Source organism: Oryx dammah, unplaced genomic scaffold (assembly GCF_014754425.2).
Source record: "Oryx dammah isolate SB20612 unplaced genomic scaffold, SCBI_Odam_1.1 HiC_scaffold_6, whole genome shotgun sequence".
In the NCBI taxonomy this organism is placed as follows: domain Eukaryota; kingdom Metazoa; phylum Chordata; class Mammalia; order Artiodactyla; family Bovidae; genus Oryx; species Oryx dammah.
Window position 1 is genome coordinate 40520505 of NW_024070190.1, and position 21824 is coordinate 40542328.

At 40.0% G+C, this 21824-nt stretch overlaps 1 pseudogene; it reads left to right on the forward strand.

Annotated features, from left to right (window-relative positions):
- The window catches only part of LOC120865342, an 82095-nt pseudogene that overhangs the window by 40772 nt on the left and 19499 nt on the right, over positions 1–21824 (forward strand).

Below are 21824 nucleotides of genomic sequence, written 5' to 3' on the forward strand. Positions count from 1 at the left end.
ATGATCTGGGGAATGGGGCCATTTGTAGACTGAAAATTAGCCCTATAGACTCATTGCTGGAGAAGTAGCCTCCCAGGGACCAAGTGCTTCGGCTGGATGGTTAATAGAAACAAGATCTGAATAAACACAGTACTTTTCTTCCAAGGATCTGATCTCCATTGTCTCTTTTACTCCCTTAGCTTCTCCGTGAGATAGGCGTGGGTGGGTGTTATTTCCCCATCTCATCGTATAACAGGAACACCAGGAAAGCCACTGCCTTTGATTGGAGCAAGCACCATCAGTAAACAAATATTTATTAAGTATCTGACATTGTTTTTTTTTAAGGCATGTGTAGGGATGGTCCCTTCATTTAGCCCAAGGAAAACTCAACAAGTTAAAGGAAAATTAAGATTCTACTGCTTGTCTCATATTACTGGGAGGGGTAGTAGGGATATGGGCTCAGTACTGTTTTTTCTACTAAACACAATTCTCATCATGACACATTCCTGCCCTTCCAGGCAGTTCTTGCAGCCTGTCTGTGACCAGCTATGAGGACAGGTTGTGGTAATGGGAGACCTCAATTAACTAGGAAAATTGGTTAGATTAAGTTTTGTTATTAAACAAAGTCCAATCAGGAAAAAAAATGGTTTTGACTCTGCTGTTTAAATTAAAAAAAAAATAAAACCTGAAATAAGAATAATGTAGTGTGTGTGCTCAGTTGTGTCTGACTCTTTGCGATCCCATGAACTGTAGCCCACCAGGCTCCTCTGTCCACGGAATTTTCCAGGCAAGAATACTGGAGTGAGTTGCCATTTTCTTCTCCAGGGGATCTTCCTACCCAGGGATGGAACCTGGATCTCTTGTGTCTCCTGCATCGGAAGGTAAATTCTTTACTGCTGCACCACCCAAGAAGCCTGAAACAAGAATAATAAAGGAGTGCAAGCATTTTATTTATTTTTTAATTAGAAGGAAATTGCTTTACAATGTTGTGTTGGTTTCTACCATACAACAACTCAAATCTGCCATAATTATACATATATTCCCTCCCTTTGCAAAGAGTTTTAAAACTGTGGATAGGAGATCATTGTTCTAGCCTTGCCTCTGCCAGCCAGTGAATGCTATGATGTGTGACAACTAAGTTAGGCTCTTTCTGACTCAACTATCTTCCCTTTAAAATGAAGGGGTAGTTCCAAATAATTTTTATGATTCCTTTGAGTGCTCTTTTATAGTTCTATGCTTTCTTTCTGATGGCCAGGGACATCATCATTCCAATATGAGCTCATATCCAGGACTGCAGCATCAGACAGAGGAAGTAAAAGAGAATGGGTCCAAGTATGTCCCAGGAATAAGAAAGAAGCTTAGTGTTAACTTTTGGGGGAAAAAACTTCGGTATCTGCTTGCTTTAATATATTTTTAATGTTTAATATATTTCACTATATTTGGTATAGGTTCATCACGATATATTTGCAAATCCAGTTATCTCAGAGTAGTAAGGTAGCAGATGATTTTAATTGGTTCCCCAGGTGGCAACAGTGGTAAAGAACCTACCCGCCAGTGCAGGAGACTCAAGAGATGCAGGTTCGATCCCCGGGTAGGGAAGATCCCCTAGAAGAGGGCATGGCAATCCACTCCAGTATTCTTGCCAGGGGAATCCCATGGACAAAAGAGCCTGGTAGGCTAGTTCATAGGGTTGCAAAGATTTGGGCATGACTGAAGCAACTCAGCTTACTTATTTGTTATAACTACATAGTGGACATAAACTGCTTGAGTAATAAGGAAAATAGTTACTAAGAAATGAACATTGGTAAAACAGAATCATTGAGGTTAAAAGCTGAAAAAGTTTATATGTCTAGTTCAATCCACTCACTTTCAGATTGGAAAACTGAGGCCCACAGAGATAAGTGACATGCTCAAACTCTGAACTTACAGAAGCGGCCTTGGGACTATTGACCAAGTTTCTAGTCTCTTAGCCCCAAAGTACTTCTTTTACTATAGTACACTTTCATCATGTTTTTCTATTTTCTCCTTGAAAAACAAAAAAGGTGACAAACAACAATAATCATTGGTCATTCTTGTAATTTAGATTCTGCTTAATCAAGCTCACATAACCCCCTGGCCAATCCAGCAGTGATGTCCTGTTCTCCGGGGGGCAGGGGTAGGGGGGCAATTTATCAGAATCCAGGCTTCACCAATAGGCTATGGCCAAAAGTCATATGCAGCAGTAAGGTGGGGTGGCCACCGTTTTGGTGTTTGTGTGTCTCTGCTTGCCAATGAACATTATGTCATAATAGAGATCATTACTAACTTGTTCAAGAGACTAAACAGGACAGAGGAGCAAGGCAGAAAGGATACATGTGAGCCAAGGAGAAGAGTAACGCCCTCGGCTTGTTTATCCAGAGACAGAAGCACACAGGATGCTAGTTAGCAGGGCCTGGGTGTGAAAACTCAACAGTCTCTTTATATCAGTTTCACTAATTATCCCACCCTTAATTCAGGTGATTTCAGAAAAAAGAGAGTCATTTCTGTCAACTTGGAGTTAACCGATTTTTAGAAATAATCTAGTTGCATTGGTGCTCCAAACAAGAGTTTCTTCTAGATAAAGAGTGACAAGCAAATGCCCTACAGAATGACAAATGTTTGCAGGTGGATCTGATAGGCACCATCTTTACAAGGAGACCAAGTTAGCTGAATAATTTTGGCTCATACTGTGAACAAGGTTCCTCAGAAACAAGTCCATTTTTCTGATCCTCATATGCAATCTTTATAAATAAATATTTCTTATGCTTTACATCTGCATGGAAAATTTGCCTCCTACACAAGCCCCACCTTCCAGCCAGGTCCAAATCTCTCACTACCAATGTTATCATTATCCTTGGGAGTCCAGCTGCTTTGGGTTATGAGGACTTTTTGCAAATATGAACCGAAGGGAGCAAAACATTAGGCACTTCCATTTTTTTCCTTCCCATTTCCCCAAGTTAAATAACAGTTTATTCTGCAGGCTTTCAAATCACTCCCACAAAATTGGCAATCCAAGACAATCGACACATTCATGCTAATCCACCCAGAAGTAAATACACTGTGGTAAAACTGTGACATTTGCAAAGACCATAGCTCCCCAATTACTGAAGAATTAACTAGGGATATAATGAGGGAGGGCCAAGTGTGATTCAGCCCAGAGGGAAGTAGTCTTGCCATCCTGTTTCTATCCTCAAGTGAAAACTTTCTATACATTTGAGAATTTAGAAGTGTGGCTCACTTTGACATCTGCTTTAAATAAAATTGTTACACCATGTTTTTTTTGGTTTCAACCTAACAGCTGCCATCACACTCCTAAGAGGTTGCTGGCATCAAAATATTTCTCAATTTAGCCACTATTGGAACCTGCTCCAACCCTTGCAGGGACATTTGTGTCATGAAACCATAGTCCATTGGGTCTAATATTTGTTGGATGTTCACTGAAAGAAAAGGAGGTTTAGTCCATGTAGATTATGCTGGATCCTGGAATAAGAATGAGCAATCTGGGTTTGAGTCTGAGACTTGCCCTGTTGTTAAATAATGGCACTAGGAAGAACCAAGTTGTTCAGCACTGTACAAATTACTTGAATTTTTAGTTATGTTTTTGCCTTACACTGACTCTGTGAGGTAAGGAAGTCACTAGCTAGTCATTCCTGTCTTATAAATGAAGCAACCCAGGCTCAGAAAGGCTGTAGTTGCATGTTATCTTATAGCAGCTATTCCCATCATGATTCAAACAAATTCAGATAGAGGTCCAGAGAAGGCAGGTGTTTCACCTGGCACCACACAGCAAGTCTGATGCAGAACGAGGCATAATTAGTCTGGAATTTCCAGCCCGTTGCTCGGGTCACTGGACCATGCTGTCTCGTTGTGTCCAGCCTTGCCTGGGAGATGAGCGACCTCACATTTCATCCCCTAGGCCAGGGAACTCTTTCTGGGCCCCGATTGGGTCAAAGCTGGCATAACAACCATACCCAGGTAGTTGGGAGAGGAAATAAAACACTAATGATGTTCTTTGCAGTTATAGGAGCATCTCCCGTCCCTATAAGTGGATGGCTTGGGTAGACTACTCTGTGGTAATAATAAATAAAGACTTGAACCACTTTAATCTCTGATCCCAGTCCACCCACAGGCTTCAGGAAAATGCCTGACCAAGCAGACAAGTTCATAGATATCAGCCTGTGTCTGATCAGGAAGGGAAGAACATTCCGGAGGCGTGGGCCCTCAGGGAGAAGGCCTAGTCCACTCCCAGACTGCTCCTAGATTGCATGCAGGCAGCCTGGAGTTACGGCTCTGCTTTGTCTGGAGCATTGGACAGTAAAATGCAATAGTAAGAAGTCAAGAGGAATATTATTCTCTCTTCCACTGAACACTCGAGAATAATGAAATACATTTTACTGATATACTATGTGCAGGGCCAAATCCAGATATCTAACAGGTGGTGCAAAACTTTACATGACAAACCTACTCCCAAGATATGAACTTAAAATGATAAATAATAGTGAGGGGGGAAACCTGTTTTCTTGAAGATAAGGCGAGAAGAGAAAGAGTTGAGAACTGTAGAATATAGATACTGATGTTACAGTCGCTAAAAGCACCATTTATAAATCTGAACTTACTTAGTTTAGGAACAAAAGATGCATTTTGCGCAATTTGGTTTTGTTTATAAAGTGGTCATGTTTTGCGTGTTCCTGGAGATTAAATCCAAAGTGAAAAATCTAGAAAGATATGGGACAAAGAAATTCTCCCAGAAAAGTGTTTAGAAAGAAGTATCTTTTTCTGACTTATTTTGCTATTTTACTCTAAGAACTTATATTTAATTCCTTTTTGTAGTTATTCATTAACTTTAACAGATTGCTCTGGATAAAAAATATGATTGTTGGGGGAAAAAATAACAAAAACATACATACACACACAAAAAAAAAAAACCCCAAAAATTCCTGAGAATTTCTTAAATCTATCAAATTAAACCTACCTTGTCTTATTCTTTTATTTTCCTTCATTTCATATTTAGTTTTCTTCTACTTATTACTTGTCTAATGACTTAGTAATTTCTGTGGCATTTTTCCCTAATATTTGACCTAAGTACCTATTCCCTTTAGTTGCCTTCAGGGGGACCTCTGTGTCCTTTTTGATTTTAAGCCTCTCATCTCCCCAGCAGAGAGGAAATAGTGGGGAGAGTCTTGTGCTTCCTGGCCTTCAGCAAATTCATAGTTGTCATGTATATAGGAGCTCCCTGGCTCCCTGCTCCCTGGTGTCCCTTTGGAGCTGTGGGAGGAGTAGAGAAGAAAAACTGGAACTCCACACTAGGATAAAAATTTAAACATTTGGTTTCTGGTGCTCATTAATGAATGGTATCTAATATTTAACTTGTCTATTGAGTAGATATGAGAAATAGGGGATTAAAAGAATAAAGATAAAATGATTTAAATATAAATGAAAAGATGAATAAAACAAAGCCGTCACATTTTATTAAATTAAAAACTTTGAATCTTGTGTGTATGTATTTTATTCCTCTTTGTGTCTGCTCACTTTTCATTCAACATTGAATAAAATTTACTATAATATGTCAGGCTCAAGGCTTTATACTGAGGATTCAGAAATGAATGACATAGTCTTTGCAGTATTTAGGCCAGGCATTTCCAAACACTGTTTCATTTAATTTTTTTCAATAATACGCTAAGGTATATATCTTTATCCCTATTTCAGAGATGTAAGAATGGTCTTTGAAAATTTAAGCAACTTGCCTGAGGTCAAGTAGTGAGTAAATGGAGAACTTGGAATGGCTTGATGACCCCAAATTCCATACTCTCTCATGCTAGCGGTACCGGCTATAGCCTCCCAAAGAATCTAAGGCAAGACTGTAATATTTTAGAAGTGGTCCAGAGAAGGGTAGGGAAGTGAAGAAGAATGAGAAAGTGGAAAGTGTGAAGAGTAGAGGAAAGGGAGATCATGCCTGTCGACGCGGGGAGGCAAAGGCAGGACTGAACTTGGTGAGTCGTGTGTAAGTGTGTGCGTGTGTGTGTGTGTGGTGTGACAGGTAAGTATGGAGGTGGTGGGGGAACTTAGCTAAGCAAGCACTGCTGTGAGTTTCGGTAAAGACTTGAAAACCAGACCAAAGAGTTTGAATCTGAAGTCAGATTTTGAATATGAGATTAACCTCTCCAGCCATTGGAGGATGGTACGATTGGATTTTGATGGGAAAAATAAATTCTCAATGCAGCCATATGATAAGTAGTGAGAAATGGGGTTGTTCACTGACTATTTCAAAGTCCATCTATAATCATCTATTCCAGATTCCTCTGCTGTTTAAATGAGACTGGTTTACTAAGGTCTGAATGAAACCTGCATGCTTGAGAACTCTCCTTGGAAAGGATTTCAAAGATCTCACATAAAGGGTATCGTATTGGTTGAATCTGGAAAAAAGAATCAGAAGATAGTCACTTAACAGAGATTTGCTGAGCATCTATAACACGCGAAGGTTTGTTCTAGACATGGCTGAGAACAAGACATATGCAGAAAAAAGTCTAACTAGACAAACAGGGAAATCTTGATACATGATATCACAGCCACACAACAAGATACTTTCCGTTGCTATGAATTAATATGGAAAGTGGTCCATGAGATAGGACAGAATTGATAAGTGTCAAAGAGTGTCATGTAGGTGGAATAGGGTACTGACCAGGGGTATTTGTTTAAGTTAGAACCAATGAAAAGATGTAAATGACTCTCTTTTGTGAACTTAAATTCTCTGTATTTTACAGAAAGAAAAATTGATAAAGATGAAGATTATCCTGATGAAATGGATGATGATATTGAGGATAACTGGGAAATAATGAGTCTGGCCAGTAACTGTTCTTTTTTTTTTTTTGAGCACAGAGAGCCTGAAAACTGACAGTATCTGAAGGACATTAAGCTGGTTGCAAACCAATATTTCATTTACTACAAATATTTTTCATGTTAATAAACTTTGGCTAGTAGGATTCCTTGGGGGCAGGGAGTATGTATCCTGAAAAGAATATTGAAAAATTAGAGAAACATTCTTATTACTAATGATTTGGTCAACTGAGAGTGGGTAATAGACTTCATTTCTGTTTATTACTAGGCATAACATGTTTTATTCCTTAGAGTAGAAAATATGAGCTTTTGATATCACTGCTTAGTACAACTTAGTATAATTGACTCTTCTGAGCCCTGTTTGAACTCAGTGATTCATCATTTTTCAAATTAGTACGGACATGGTTAGGGTAATCTGAGTCTGTAATCAGTAAAACCTTCTAAATGCCTTCCACAATAATGGATTAGGCTGTCATTTGTAGTATCTATTATTTCTGTTATCATCTGAGCTTAGGATGTCAATTTAAGCTCCTTAGTTTAATTTTTGAGGTGTTCCTCCTTGCTTCCGACAGTCATAGGAAGCATGTCCACTTGACGCCTGCTGCCTTATTTGTTGAATTTGGCAGAAGTGACCCCCTTGTAAAAGACAAGATACTCAAGTGTCAAGCGCTTACAGGGTCATCCATCTTCTTCGGCCCTTCCACCCACTGGGGCTGGACCACATGCACCCACCGTTCAGGCCCCGTCTCTGCTTTCTCTTTGTCATTATGCTGTTGTCAATTCCGCCGTTTATTCAGTGATTAATCATCATGTGGAAGCTTCTGCTGGGAGTCAACAGAAAGGGGAGTATTCCTGCAGGTGGTTTCTCTCTGATTAGTCAGAAGAGATAATGACTTGCTGCTGGGGTTTTGTCACAAGGAAGGGAAGCCAGTGAATTCTTTTTCCTTTGCAGAAATGCAATTGAATTTTATAAACCTGGGAAATAAACTTAATTGCACAAAGAACATTTGGGTGGGTCTTTTAAAAGTGTCCCCTGAGACACTGTTTTCAGCTAAAGCACCTTTAGAATCACAACTTGCTTACAGTCTTACCATTATTATAATTTTACATTTAAGGCATTAAGATGCACGTTCATGCCAACTTAAATGCCTAAAAATAACTCTGTGGAAGATGAGCTATCTAATGGTGTATCAGCAATCACTTCTCACTGAAGTAATATATTTAATGTTTTTGACAGCCACAAGATGGATAATGTTGGTATTTAACTTGGTGCAGTATTACACTTTTATGTTATTTATTTAGGAAAAAATATCTCTGCCAACAAAAATTTCAGTTGTATGGTTTAAAGATGACTGCTTCCATTAAAAAAAAAAGTGTTGAAAAGAATGGACATGCTACAAAATTTTCCAAAGAGACTTGGGCTCTGTAGAAAGCAGGGGTGTCTTTTTTGTGGTGGCAAAATGCAAGCAGTGAGGAAGTCAGCACACTTTTGACTGGTGGAGGGAAGTAAGAGACCCAGGGAGGTGGGGAGGAAGGTGGAGTGTCCTTCAACCTGCTTCCAGCCCGACCAACCTCCCCACCAATTAATATGCATTTTCTAATTATTATGCAATCACATAATTATTATTATGTGATTTCCCAGTGAGCAGGCAGGGTTTCCAGAACCAGAGGAATAAGTCCTTCAGTGGAGAGTGAAAAAGAGTCTGAGTGTGTGTGAACTTTTTTTTGTTCACTTCTTAGCTGATCAGTGTGAGTAGAAGGATAAGTGGACTCAGAGAGAATTACTCATTTCATTCTTACTCCTGTGGGCAAATTATTCAGAGATTCCAGATTCTGCTTTATGGATTTATTCTTTGTTTTCATCCTCTCCTAAAGTGGAGTTTCTCTCAACTGACATGTCTGGGTAGAGGAGACTAAATATATTGAGATTCTAGAACCAAATACTTACTTACTTTGGGTAACAAATGATCTTTTTTGCACCCTCCCTCCCCTTTGCCACATTTTGCTGGTGACTGAAAATTTCCCTTCAATCTATGCTCTCTTGGTCTGAGGCTGAGCTTGGTTTTTGGAGCCCAGGAGCAATATCGGAAGGATTTCTGTGTAGGTGGAGTAAACAGTGGCCTGCTGGTGCGCATGGTATATGTGTGTGTGCGTGTGTGTGTGTGTGTGTGTGTGTGTGAAGTGGGGAAGGGGTTTCTTTGTCTGTGTGTATAAAATGGGGAGGGCCCCTCCTCCAGGATACAGCTGCCTCTTGGGCATGGAACTTGGGCCGGTACTGGGGCGATTTGCAATTCACAGCCTCAGCCACTCACTTCTTGACAGGCTGGTTCTGAGAACTGGGAGCAGATGTTGCCTGACAGGGAACTAGACAAGAGTGACAGCCATGCTGAGCTGCCAGTCTGGGAGGTGGTAGCTGAGAGTCCTGTGGTGGAGGATGGGTTCTTGAAGAAAATGGGTCAAGAGTAGCCAGGTGTGTGAGGGGCAGGGGTAAGTTCAAGGAGCAGCCCAGATTCCTCCTCTGGGAAAACAGCAAAGTACTGTACACAAGCCTCTGTGTTCCCTCCTGACCTTCTAATCCTCTTCCCCCATCTACCCCCTCTTGGAGACTTTCTCCACCCTTGTATGTATGAGGCTGATGACAGCTTGAGTGTGATCTGTCTCAGGTGAAGATTGCTTTTGACTGGACATCATGAACTGGAGTGGTGGTTCCCAAAGTGTGGTCCCTTGACCAGCAGTGCTGGCATCACTTAGGAATCATTAGAAATGCAGTTTTAGAGCCCTAACACAAACCTACTGAAGCAGAAACTGAGAGATGGGAGCTGGCAATCTATTATAACAAGCCCTCCAGGTATTTCTGATGTATGATACAGTTCAAGAAACACTGACCTTAAGAGACCAAGCCATGATCCACTAGTACTTGGGTGCATTTGTCAACGAGTTGAGGCAAAAGGGTACTAAGGAGCCCAGAACTTTAATTAGCCAGAGTATTTCAACTTCGGAAAAGCAAACTGTTGAAAACTTGAGCAGATGTGGTTTCGCTTTGTTTTTTCTAGTGCTCAGACTGGAATTTCTAATTGTTCTTCTGGAGTTGAATCATTGTCCTTTGTGAGCAATTATCCAAGGTGTGAATTAGGGAGAAAGGGGACTTGTATTGATTAAGACCTGGTAAGCAAATGGTGCTAATAAAGAGTATTAGGATATAGGAAATTTCCCATGGTTACCAAGCTGTTTTCACTCCAGACCCCTGCTTCAGGACTGACACCAAGGATCATTTGATGAAAGAGAGTGGGACCTTCAGAAAATCAGGTGTGTGTCCAAAGTAGTGGTTAGTACATAGAAGTAGATCCTTAGTAGATTCTTATGGAACTGAAACCTCCTGCACTTCAAGAGTTTCTTTGTAACTCTTCATTTATGCATTTATCTCAACCTTCTTGAACCTAATTTTATGGTTTATATAGGCTCTTGCAGTAACAAGTTGCAGATGGGGCAATACATTTACTACCCACAGTGTAAAGGAATGTGTCCCTTTATTTATCCTACAATGACCTCTTCCAAGTTTCAAGGGTGCTTATCTGAAATCTTAACTCTTGGGTTTGGGTGTTGATGCTTCCGACTTTGAGATAGTCTCTCTGTGATTGTGTAAAGATGAGTCAGTAGCATTGATCAGCGCTGCCACGCCTCACCAGGCAGGAAAACCTCCAAGGAGAGGAATGCCATCTGACTTCACACTGGGGCTGGGCTTACGTCTGCTAGGCTTGGTGGACTTTTCCATCATGTGGTCACAAAGACCCCACTACATTCCTCCTGAATCAGTGCCTCAAATTTCACTGTGGACACTCATTACTTTTTGGCTAAAACATGTCCTGTACTAGTATTTTCTCCTGCTGGATCTAACTTTCCTGAAAGCAAGCAGCATGCATCCATCATTGTTTGTTAGCCCCTACTCCCTGTTGTAGAGCCTGAACTAGTAGGGTTGCTATGACTTTATGCATACTTGTGCACATGTTTTCAGAGAAGGATAGCAAATTATTCATTCATACCAGAGTATGAATAGGATGTGAGGGGGGATGTGGCTCTGTATTTGGAGGCAAATGACTGAAGCATGCTCCTTTCCATCATGAACGTTAAATCCAGCAGGAGAACAAACTCATAAAGGAATTGCTTCACAGAGAGACATCAGTCTTCAGTGGCAGAAGTCTAAGCATTTCTGATCTGCCCAATTGATCTGGCCAAACAGGGGCGACTTTCCTCCTCCACTCCGCTATGTAACGTCTGAGAGGAATCTCATCTTAGAAAAAACTTTTGTTCAGTCGCTGAAAACCAGGAAGAGCAGGACAGCATGGGCACTCTGGTGACTGGGAATAAAAGATGAGGATATGTTGAAATTAAGCTAACATTTATTGAGCATTTACTATGTACCAGGAACTCTTTAGTGTGCTTAATATTTACTAGTTTCTTTGATTCCCATTGTAACCCTATGAAGTTTTTCTTTCTATCCCCATTTTATAGATGAGAAAACCAAAGGGCAGAACCATTAAATAACTTGCCAAAGGAGACCTTGTTAGTGAGTGGAAAGGCTGGAATTCAAGCTTAGACAATTTGGGACTTCCCCGGTGGTCAGGAATCTATCTGCCGACGCAGGGGACATGGGTTCGGTTTGATCCCTGGTCCAGAAAGATCCTGCATGCCAAAGGGCAACTAAGCCTGTGCACTGCAACTACTGAACGAACGCACGTGCTGCCGCTACTGAAGCGCACACGCCCTGGAGCCTGTGCTGCAGCAGAAGAAGCCACTGCAATGCCCACACACAACAACTAGAGAGCAGCCCCTGCTCACCCCAGCTAGGGAAAGCCCGAGTGCAGCAACGAAAAGCCTGTACACCAAGGAAGACTCAGCGCAGACAGAAATAAATGAATAGGTTAAAAAAGTCAAAACCAAACAAACAATTCAATTTCAAAGCCTGGCTCTGAAACACTATGCTTTACTGCATCCCTGTCAGGGGAAAAGGGGCACAGAGAGGCAGGATAGGGTTGAAAATGAACTACCTCTGTTTTGTCGTTTTTGCCAGAGATGAGCCCAACACGTCACGTGGCAGGTTTGCAGGAGATCAAGACTGGACGTTTCTGGGATTCTGAGAGGGAACGCATGGAACCCATTCTCTATGAACACTCACTTTCTCAGGTAGGTCACAGAAAAAGCGTTCTTTAGAGGGAGATCAGAAGCTTCTTTTCAACTCCTGCAGCGGTCCTCGCCTCTCCTGTTCACCTCTTCTTAATAATTTGATCAGTTCTCTGTGGAAAGCACTTAGTTGCTATGGCAATGAGTACTCTATAAATATTAATAGAATAAAGCCAAACACAATATCACCCTGTTAATGCAGAGGCTCACAGAATTAGCCTTGAACACTGTGGTCTAATGATGTGCCACTCCATCATTCTGTTTTAAATCCCGAGAACACTTGGACCTTGCAGTGATAAGGAACGAAGATCGGAGTGAAGGCTGTCACGCTTTTCCGGAAGCCCTGATCCCCCTCTTTCCAAGTGTTGTGTACCTCATATGCATTCACTGTCCCAAAGGCTTTAGGGAAACTTGGGAGAAACAATTGTGATTCTGGTTCCTTGATAGTATCTTTGGAAACTTAACTCATGGGATTTTATCACTGAAGGCATACAGATTCATCTAATTTAGAGGAAAAAGGTATCTTAGTGAAGGGTTTAACTAGGAGTCTTAAACTCCAATGTCTACAGAGTTGAGGTCAATAAAGTAAATGAGAAAGGCAGGCTTGCATAAAACAGTTGTGAGTGGTAGGCACTGTGGCAGGTCCAGAGCTTGGAATCTTATTCTAGATGCAGTGTGTATAGAAATATTCCAGTTATGGAAATACACACCACATATATGTATGTATATATATGGGGTTTCCCAGGTGCCACAGTGGTAAAGAATCCACCTGCCAATGAAGGAGATGAGAGAGACACAAGTTCAGTGCCAGGGTTGGGAAGGTCCCTGGAGTGGGAAGTGGCAACCCACTCCAGTATTCTTGCCTGGAAAGTTCCATGGACAGAGGAGCCTGGCGGGCTACAGTCCATGTGGTCACAAAGACTAGAACACGGACCAAGTGAATGAGCATTCAGGCTCATATGTACATATACACACGTACATATAAGCTAAAAACCTGTAATATCTCTACATAAAGAGTAAATTGTGGGGGACTTGCTAGATAGATTCAAGTTTATATTCTATTATCTGTCAAAAAGAAACAAGAAAATATAGTTATTGAGACTTAATATTCAGGTCTTCTGGTTTATCAAAATCTTGACTCTGAGAAGAAATACTATACCTTGATTTTCTAAGTGCATATGACTCACTTATTTTCTTCATTATCTAACAGGATTTTCCCTAGTCAGTATTACTTTTTAAAATCAATTAGCCTTCTCAGGATGGTACAAGGTCTTTTCAAAGCTGCTATTCTTCTCACAGACAAATCAAAATATTGTGAATAAATCTTTAAATAGTAGCTGTCTAATTCCATGGTTTAAGTTCAGTCTTTAGCACAATTTAAGCATCCAGTGCAGGCTCAGTAGTGAGATCATATCTCTCGAATTTTCTAAGACTATCTTGGTTTCACTAGTTCCTTGTTTTCATAAAAACCAACTATATTTTCTACTTTGGGATCAGAAAACCTGGTGACTATATTGTTATTTTTTTTCCTCCAGCATCTTTTGAGGAAGATTTTTCTGTATGAGTAATCCACTCTGTTCATCTCTTAGTAGCTAAGTACCTAAAAAGGTAGTATTATTAAGTATTTGACATGTTAAGAATTACAGTTGTTACAATATGCAAGTTGTTTTCGGTTTTGCCTTCAGGCTCCAAGTGGAACTGAGTCACCATACATTAAAGTGATTTTATCTATAGGAACAGTTTCATCAAGGAAACAAATAAATTTGTCACCCCTTCTTTAATTATTATAGTTCAAATAAATGTGGAGTGTGCATTTCTCCCAGGAGAGAATCAATTATTGTTTTAGTTATCTTTTGCTCTGTATTAAATTATCCCAAAACTTAGTGGCTGAAAATAACAACAAACATTTATTATCTCACTGTTTCTGTGGGTCAGAAATTTTGGAAGTGGCTTGTTGAGATGGTTCTGGCTCAGGATTTCTCATGAGGTTAGAGTTAGATGTTGTCTAGGGTACCAGTCATGTGAAACCTTGACTGGGGTTGGAGGATTCAATTGCAAGATGGTTCAAAATGGCAAGTAAGTGCTAGCTGTAGGCAAGAGACTTAACTTCTTACCATCGGGGCCTCTCTACAAGGCTACTAAAGTGTTCACATGACGCTGTTACAGGCTTCTCCCAGATACAGTGATCTAAGAGACAATGAGACAGGAACTCAAACATCTTTTATGGATCTAGTCTCAGAAGTTACAAACCTTCAGTTACCCAGAAAACTAAAACTAGAACTATCATATGATCCAGCAATCCCACTCCTGGGCATATACTCAGACAAAACTATAATTGAAAAGGATACATGCACCCTTATGTTCATAGCAGCACTATTCACAATAGCCAAGGCATGGAAAAAACCTAAATGTCCATTGACTGATGAACAGATAAAGAAGATGTGGTATATATATACAATGGAATACTACTCGGCCATTAAGAATACTACTTGGCCATTAAAAAGGATAAAATAATGCTATTTGCAGCAGAATGAATGCAACTAGAGATAATCATATTTTTTTGAGATAATCATATTAAGTGAAGTAGTCAGAATGAGGAAGACAAATACTATACGATATCACTTATATGTAGAATCTAAAATATGGCGCAAAAGAACCTATTTACAAAATAGAGACAGACTCACAGCATAGAGATCAGACTAGTGTTAGCCAAGGGGGAGGGGTGGAGGGAGAGAGACGGACTAGAGATTTAGGGTTGGTGCAAACTATTACATTTAGAAGGAATAAACAAAGTACAGAGAAGTATATCTCATCTTCTGGAATAAACCATAATGGAAAGAATATTAAAAAAGAATATCTATGTGTGTAGCTGAGTCACTTTGCTGTACAGCAGACATTGGCACAACATTATAAATAAACTGCACTTCAATTAAAACCAGTCATAATGTTTCATTTACACAATATCCTATTTTACATACAAGTTAGCCCTGTTTAGTTTGGGAGAGGACTATACAAGGACATGAACACCAAGAGGTGAGAATTGGTGGCATCTTGGAGACTGACTTCCACAGATATTCATTTAACAATTCCTAATTGAATATTGTCAGTGTGACAGATAGGAAGAAATACCAAGTGTGGTCCTGCTTTCATAGGGCCATAGAGACTAGGAAAAGACACTAGCTGTCAAAGACAACACATGTTAAACAAATGTTGGTCATTTCAGGCAACATTATCTACTGAGAGTGAGCCTGCATGGAAATGGTCAGTGAAGGTTTCCAGGGCAAGTGTGATGCTGCTGAAGTTGGAAGGACGGATGAGTGATTAGAAAAAAGAAGGCTCTTGTTCTTCTTACTTCCCTCTCTGAGCCACTAACCATTCCTAAAACAAAATACCCAATTATATCACTTGGGGTTTGTTGGTTCAAGCAAAGATGACATTTACTCTCTTTCAGGGACCGTTTTAAGAGTTCTACCTATACTGTTTCATTTACTCCCCACAACTTTGAGAGATGGGTTATTTTTTTATCCCTGTTTCTCAAGTGAGAAAACTAAGGCACAGAGATGTTAAATGATTTTGTAAGTTTACTCATGATGTAAGTGGTGAAGCCAGGGTTTTGACTCAAAAAGTCTGAAGAAAAAGAAAACGAGTTATCTGGAGAATGCTGGAGTTCCTCCAAGGAGCCAAAGACAGATGAATAACAAGGGCTGTGGAAAACAAGTGTCACAGTAGCCCTGGGAATCACGTTTGCAGGAATGCATAGACAAGTTCTTCAGGGTGAGACACCAAATGAACTTACTTCATTGTCCTTGCTCTGAGTTCCCAAAAGAATCTGATTGGTCCAGCTTGTGTCATGTGACCACTCCAGCGGAGGAGACAAGAGAGTCCTTAATTGTCAGTCTCCCAGAATGTGAAGAAATGGAGAAGGGCTGACTCCAAGAAAGGTAGCCCAGAAAGATACCTCATTTTAAACCCAAATAATTCTCTATTTTTTAAAATTTGTATTTTAAAGAACATGAGAATCTGAGTCTTAAACACTATCCTATTTATTTTTAATTTCTTTACGCTGACAGTGTTGTTGGAGATGATGATACCACATTTCAGAGGGAAAATAGCACAACAATTGCCTTAGGCACTGAAATTGTTTTCTCAGAAAGGTACCAAATCTATCTTTGGGTTTCTGATGTCTTTGGGTTTCTAATTAGTTTGCCTGAGATTTTCCAGAATGCTGTTCTCTGGAAATGACCATTATCTCTTCCTGCTCAGAAACAATAGGTATCTAGAATTTCCCAATAATTTTTTTCATGATATTTCCTAATTTTTTTCCATAGTATATACCATTTATAATTATTATTATCTATAATAAGTCTGTTTTGAAACTGAAACATCTCCAGCACTAAACCAAAATCTTTATTAGCACTTATAAAATAAAATTTCTCAACCTCAGCACTACTGAAATGTTAGAAGGGATGCTGCTGCTGCTGCTGCTGCTAAGTTGCTTCAGTCGTGTCCTACTTGTGCAACCCCATAGACAGCAGCCCACCAGGCTCCTCCATCCATGGGATTCTCCAGGCAAGAACACTGGAGTGGGTTGCCATTTCCTCCTCCAATGCATGAAAGTGAAAAGTGAAAGTAAACCTCAGTCATGTCTGACTCTGTGCGACCCCATAGACGGCAGCCCACCAGGCTCCTCCGTCCATGGGATTTTCCAGGCAAAAACACTGGAGTGGGGTGCCATCGCCTTGTCTGTTTAGAAGGGATAATTCTGTCTTATTGGGGTTTCTTTTTCAAATGCATTCCTGCACATTTCAGTATGTTTAGCAGTACCCCTGGTCTCATCTCACTAGATGCTAGCTATTGTTGTTCAGTCGCTCAGTTGTTTCTGACTCTTCGCAACCCCATGGACTGCAGCATGCCAGGCTTCCCTGTTCTTCTCTGTCTCCTGGAATTTGCTCAAACTTATGTCCATTGAGTCAATGACGCCATCCAACCGTCTCATCCTCTGTCGTCCCCTTCTCCTCCTGCCTTCAATCCTTCCCAGCATCAGGGTCTTTCCAACAAGTCAGTTCTTTGCATCAGGTGGCCAAAGTATTGGAGCTTCAGCTCCAACATCAGTCTTTCCAATAAATATTTAGGGTTGATTGACTGGCTTGATCTCCATGCAGTCCAAGGGACTCTCAAGAGTCTTCTCCAACACCACAGTTCAAAAGCATCAATTCTTTGGCTCTCAGCCTTCTTCATGGTCCAACTCTCACATCCATACATGACTACTGGAAAAAACCACAGATTTGACTATACGGACCTTTATCAGCAAAGTGATATCTCTGCTTTTAAATATGCTGTCTAGGTTGGTCATAGCTTTTCTTCCAAGAAGTGTGCATCTTTTAATTTCATGGCTGCAATCACCATCTGCAGTGATTTTGGAGCCCAAGAAAATAAAGTCTGTCACTGAATTCAATTTTCCCCCATCTATTTGCCATGAATCACACTGCCCAGGTGTTTTATAAATCTTATAAATATGTCTGGTCTTCCTAAATAAATGTTTTGAAGAAGTTAATTAAGTGGAAAAGTCCTTAGATGTAAATGTGGTTCTAATCTTACTTTTGCCATCAGGCTAGCTTTGTGACCTTGGGCAGGTTGCCTAATTGCTGGGGCTCACTTAATTTATGAAATGGAAATGATTTTACCTGCTCCACAACTACCTTACAAGGATATTGAGGGTGTTAAGTGAAATAATGGATATAACTATATTTGACAATTTTATAAGCACTATACAAATGTAATGTGCTGGCATTATCAACATTAAGAATAATACAATAATGTATAATAAATATATACTTCTTGGGGCTGTATTTTTACATATCTTTATATCTGTACAAACTACCACATGGATAAATATCTGTAAGGGGCTTCACAAGTGGTAGTTGGTGATGCTGATATGAAGTATGAATCTCATTCATTATATAAACTTAACTCTGGTTATACACCAGTTAAAGAATAGTTGTAGAATCTAATTGAATTTCAGATAATAACCCAAGAAGTCTGTATTATTACTTATGCACATGAATGCTGACACTTTGTGAAGCTATGAGATGTAAATATTCTGTATGAAACATATTGGGGTTTCATACAGAATATTTATGGTGTCATGGATTTTTATTGACAACATTAAAGAATATTTTATTTTATACATCCACACATTAAATAAGATGGAAATTCTAGTAAGATTTCACTCTGAAGTATATTAATATAAAAAATAATGTGCACTTGGGCAGATTCATTTTCTTTTTTGTTTTCATTATAAAAGAAAGAGACAAATTCTCCAGAATACAGGAAGAGATTAATCTGAAAGACTCGTCTTTCCTAGGTATTCCTTGAGTTTTAAAAATTGTTTTAACCAAGGTATAAACTCAGCTGACTAAAATTTGTTATTGCAAAACTCACAGTTGGTTTTGCCCTCCTGATATTGGCCTATTTCACAGTAATGCTAAAATTCAACACCATGGTAACAAATTTGTTTTACTAAAAATACTGAGATAACGCAAATAAGACATTAAGCAAACTCATGCATTAGGTGAGTTGACCTTTCTTGAAAAATAAATATTAAGGAAATATTTAAGGGAGTCCCTTTCCCTCCCTCACCTTAGGGTTCACTTCCAGTCAAATATTGCTTTTGCTTGAAAAGAATTAGGTTAATACCTGTTAAATGTGGCAGTAAATTTTTACTACATATAATTAAGTTGTAAAACTAAATGGACTTTATGGGTATAATTTCCAATACAAGCTTTTATATTTTTTAATGAAAAATAATTGACTAGCTCATTGTACTAAATACTATACAGAGCTTTGAAACTATTCAGTTTGTTTTTCAAAAATGAGAAATTTAGAATGAGATTCAAGTCCACTTAAAAAAAGTGCGCAATATTTAATTAACAGCACTGAAATTTTTCTCTACTTAAATTCAGATTCAGAGTCCATTTACTGACCATCTTCTGTGTTAGCTTCTTCAGATGTACTCAATCTTCTAACAACTGACTACTTGTATCTTCATTAGAAATAATAATCTGAGGCTCTTCAAGGTAAAGAAACTTGCCTAGAGTTACTAAGTTTTAACAGTGCTAAAATTATGTCACCAGATTTCCTTATTGTGAAGTCGATACTCTTGTAGTCAGGGTGCTGGGAATTTGGGTACCATTATGGTAGTCCAGGTTGGACTTCCCTGGTGGCTTAAATGGTAAAAGCATCTGCCTGCAATGTGGGAGACATGGGTTCAATCCCTGGGTGGGGAAGATGCCCCTGGAGAAGGCAATGGCAACCCACTCCATTACTCCTGCCTGGAAAATCCCATGGATGGAGGAGCCCGGTGGGCTACAGTCCATGGGGTCACTAAGAGTCGGACACGACTTCACTTTCACTTTCACTTTCATGGTAGTGCCAACTTTCCTGAGTCTAATGCCAAGATCTGTGGACCTCATGCTGGACCAGCTAGACATGCCTATAAACTCTAAACTTCTATAAAGTTTCCCTGAACTTGACAAAAATAACTATTACTCTTGGCATGCCTATTTGAAAATGGCTAATTTTTTATTTCCAGATGGTGGGCTGAACTCATAATTTTATTGGTTAAAATTGGTTAGTTTCTTCCTGTATTATCTTGCAGAGGACAAGTATGAATGCTCAGTGGTTGAGTCAAAGCTAAAGCCTCACTTCAGTCACCCATTCATATGCATGCCTCTAGTTACAAATACAAATCCATCTGGTTCTGTCAAAAGGTCCATTTGCAAAGAGGTAGGTACTAGACCTACACTATGATCAGATATGGGTAGAAAACAGTTTTTTAAAGTAACCAAGAATTCTTGTTTGTTTTTTTTTTTTTGGTTAAAACTGGCTTAACCTATAGCATAAACATACTAGGAGCTCTTAGACAGGGTTAAGGAGGAGGGTAAGGGCAGATAGGATATAATGATTTGGCAAGCATTACTTTGCTGACTAAGGTCCGTCTAGTCAAGGCTATGGTTTTTCCTGTGGTCATGTATGGATGTGAGAGTTGGACTGTGAAGAAGGCTGAGCGCTGAAGAATTGATGCTTTTGAACCGTGGTGTTGGAGAAGACTCTTGAGAGTCCCTTGGACTGCAAGGAGATCCAACCAGTCCATTCTGAAGATCAGCCCTGGGATATCTTTGGAAGGAATGATGCTAAAGCTGAAACTCCAGTACTTTGGCCACCTCATGCAAAGAGTTGACTCATTGGAAAAGACTCTGATGCTGGGAGGGATTGGCATCAGAGGAGGCAGGAGGAGAAGGGGACGACAGAGGATGAGATGGCTGGATGGCATCACTGACTCAATGGATGCGAGTCTGAGTGAACTCCGGGAGTTGGTGATGGACAGGGAGGCCTGGCATGCTGCAATTCATGGGGTCGCAGAGTCAGACACAACTGAGCGACTGAACTGAACTGAACTGAAGGTGACACCATCACTTCAAATTCAAGGGAAATCTGGTCTAGGCAAAATCTGGTCCAATACAGCAAGAATTAGACACGGGTCAGGGCTGTGACAGAGCTCAGCCAGTCCACGTCTCACCATCTAGAAGACATCCCAGGGGAGTTAGGGAAGTCATATAGGTATTATTATTTGCTTATCCAATATTCTTTATGTCTTTCTTACTTGTAGATGGTGATATAATTGGATAATTATCTCTAATATGCATTTCCTCATCTTCAAGAATTAGAATTGCACCCAAATTAGCTGGTAATAGCCACCTAGAATGTATTTCTCAGCCTCCTTTTCAGCAAAGTGTGCCCATGTGACTACGATCTAGTTAATGGTATGTGAGCAGAGAGATACATGGAACTGTCAGAAAGTGTCTTTAAGGTCTCCAGCTTCTCTTTCTTCTAGCTAGTTGCACTAAAGATATGAATGCTGAAAAGGGGGCATCTGTAGTGTGTTATGGACTGGATGTTTGTATCCCCTAAAATTCATATGTCGAAGCCCTAACTCTACTGTGATGGGATTAGAAGAGCTGACTTTAGGAAGTTTTAGATAAGGTCATGAGGGTGGAGCCCCCATCCTAGGATTAGTGTTCCGATAATAAGAGGGAAAGAGATCAGAGCTCTCTCTTTCTGTATACACACAGAAGACCCTGTGAGTGCATTGCAAGATGGTGACCACCTGCAAGTCAGGAAGAGGGCAGTCGCCAAGAGCCAAACCTGCTAGCAGCCTCCAGAACTCCTCTTGCTTCCCAGCCTCCAGAACTTTGAGAAATAAATGTCAGTTGGTTAAGCACCAAGTCCATGGTATTCTGTTATAGCAGCCCAAACTGATTAAGACAACATAGAAATCCCATGTTAAAGATGGTAGAACCAAAAGGTAAAAGGAACCTGAGATCCTGGTAATTGTGCAACCATGAAACCAACCTTGGACTGCTTACATTAATGTAAACTTAATACACTAATATATTAACAAACCCCCTATATTATTGGGTGTGGCAATGCTTTCAGTAATAAAGCTGTGTTTTCTAGCCTCCCTTGAAGCTGTACATGGCAATATGTCTAAGTTCTAGCCACTGAAATAGTCAAGATTATGAAAGAATTCTGAAGTTTCACTGCAAGAAACATAGACAGCTGGAGAAAGGCCCTTGAGTATCCCTTCCTTTTCACTTCCTGCTGTTTGAAATGTAAAAGCGATGGATGGAGCTACAAGGGCTCTTCCAGATCATGAGAGTCTCTGAGGAGCAGAAAGATGAGTGTTCCTCTGTCTTTTCCAATGTTCCCTGATGACTTTGTGAAGCCAATTAACCAGTACTGGACCACTTATGTTT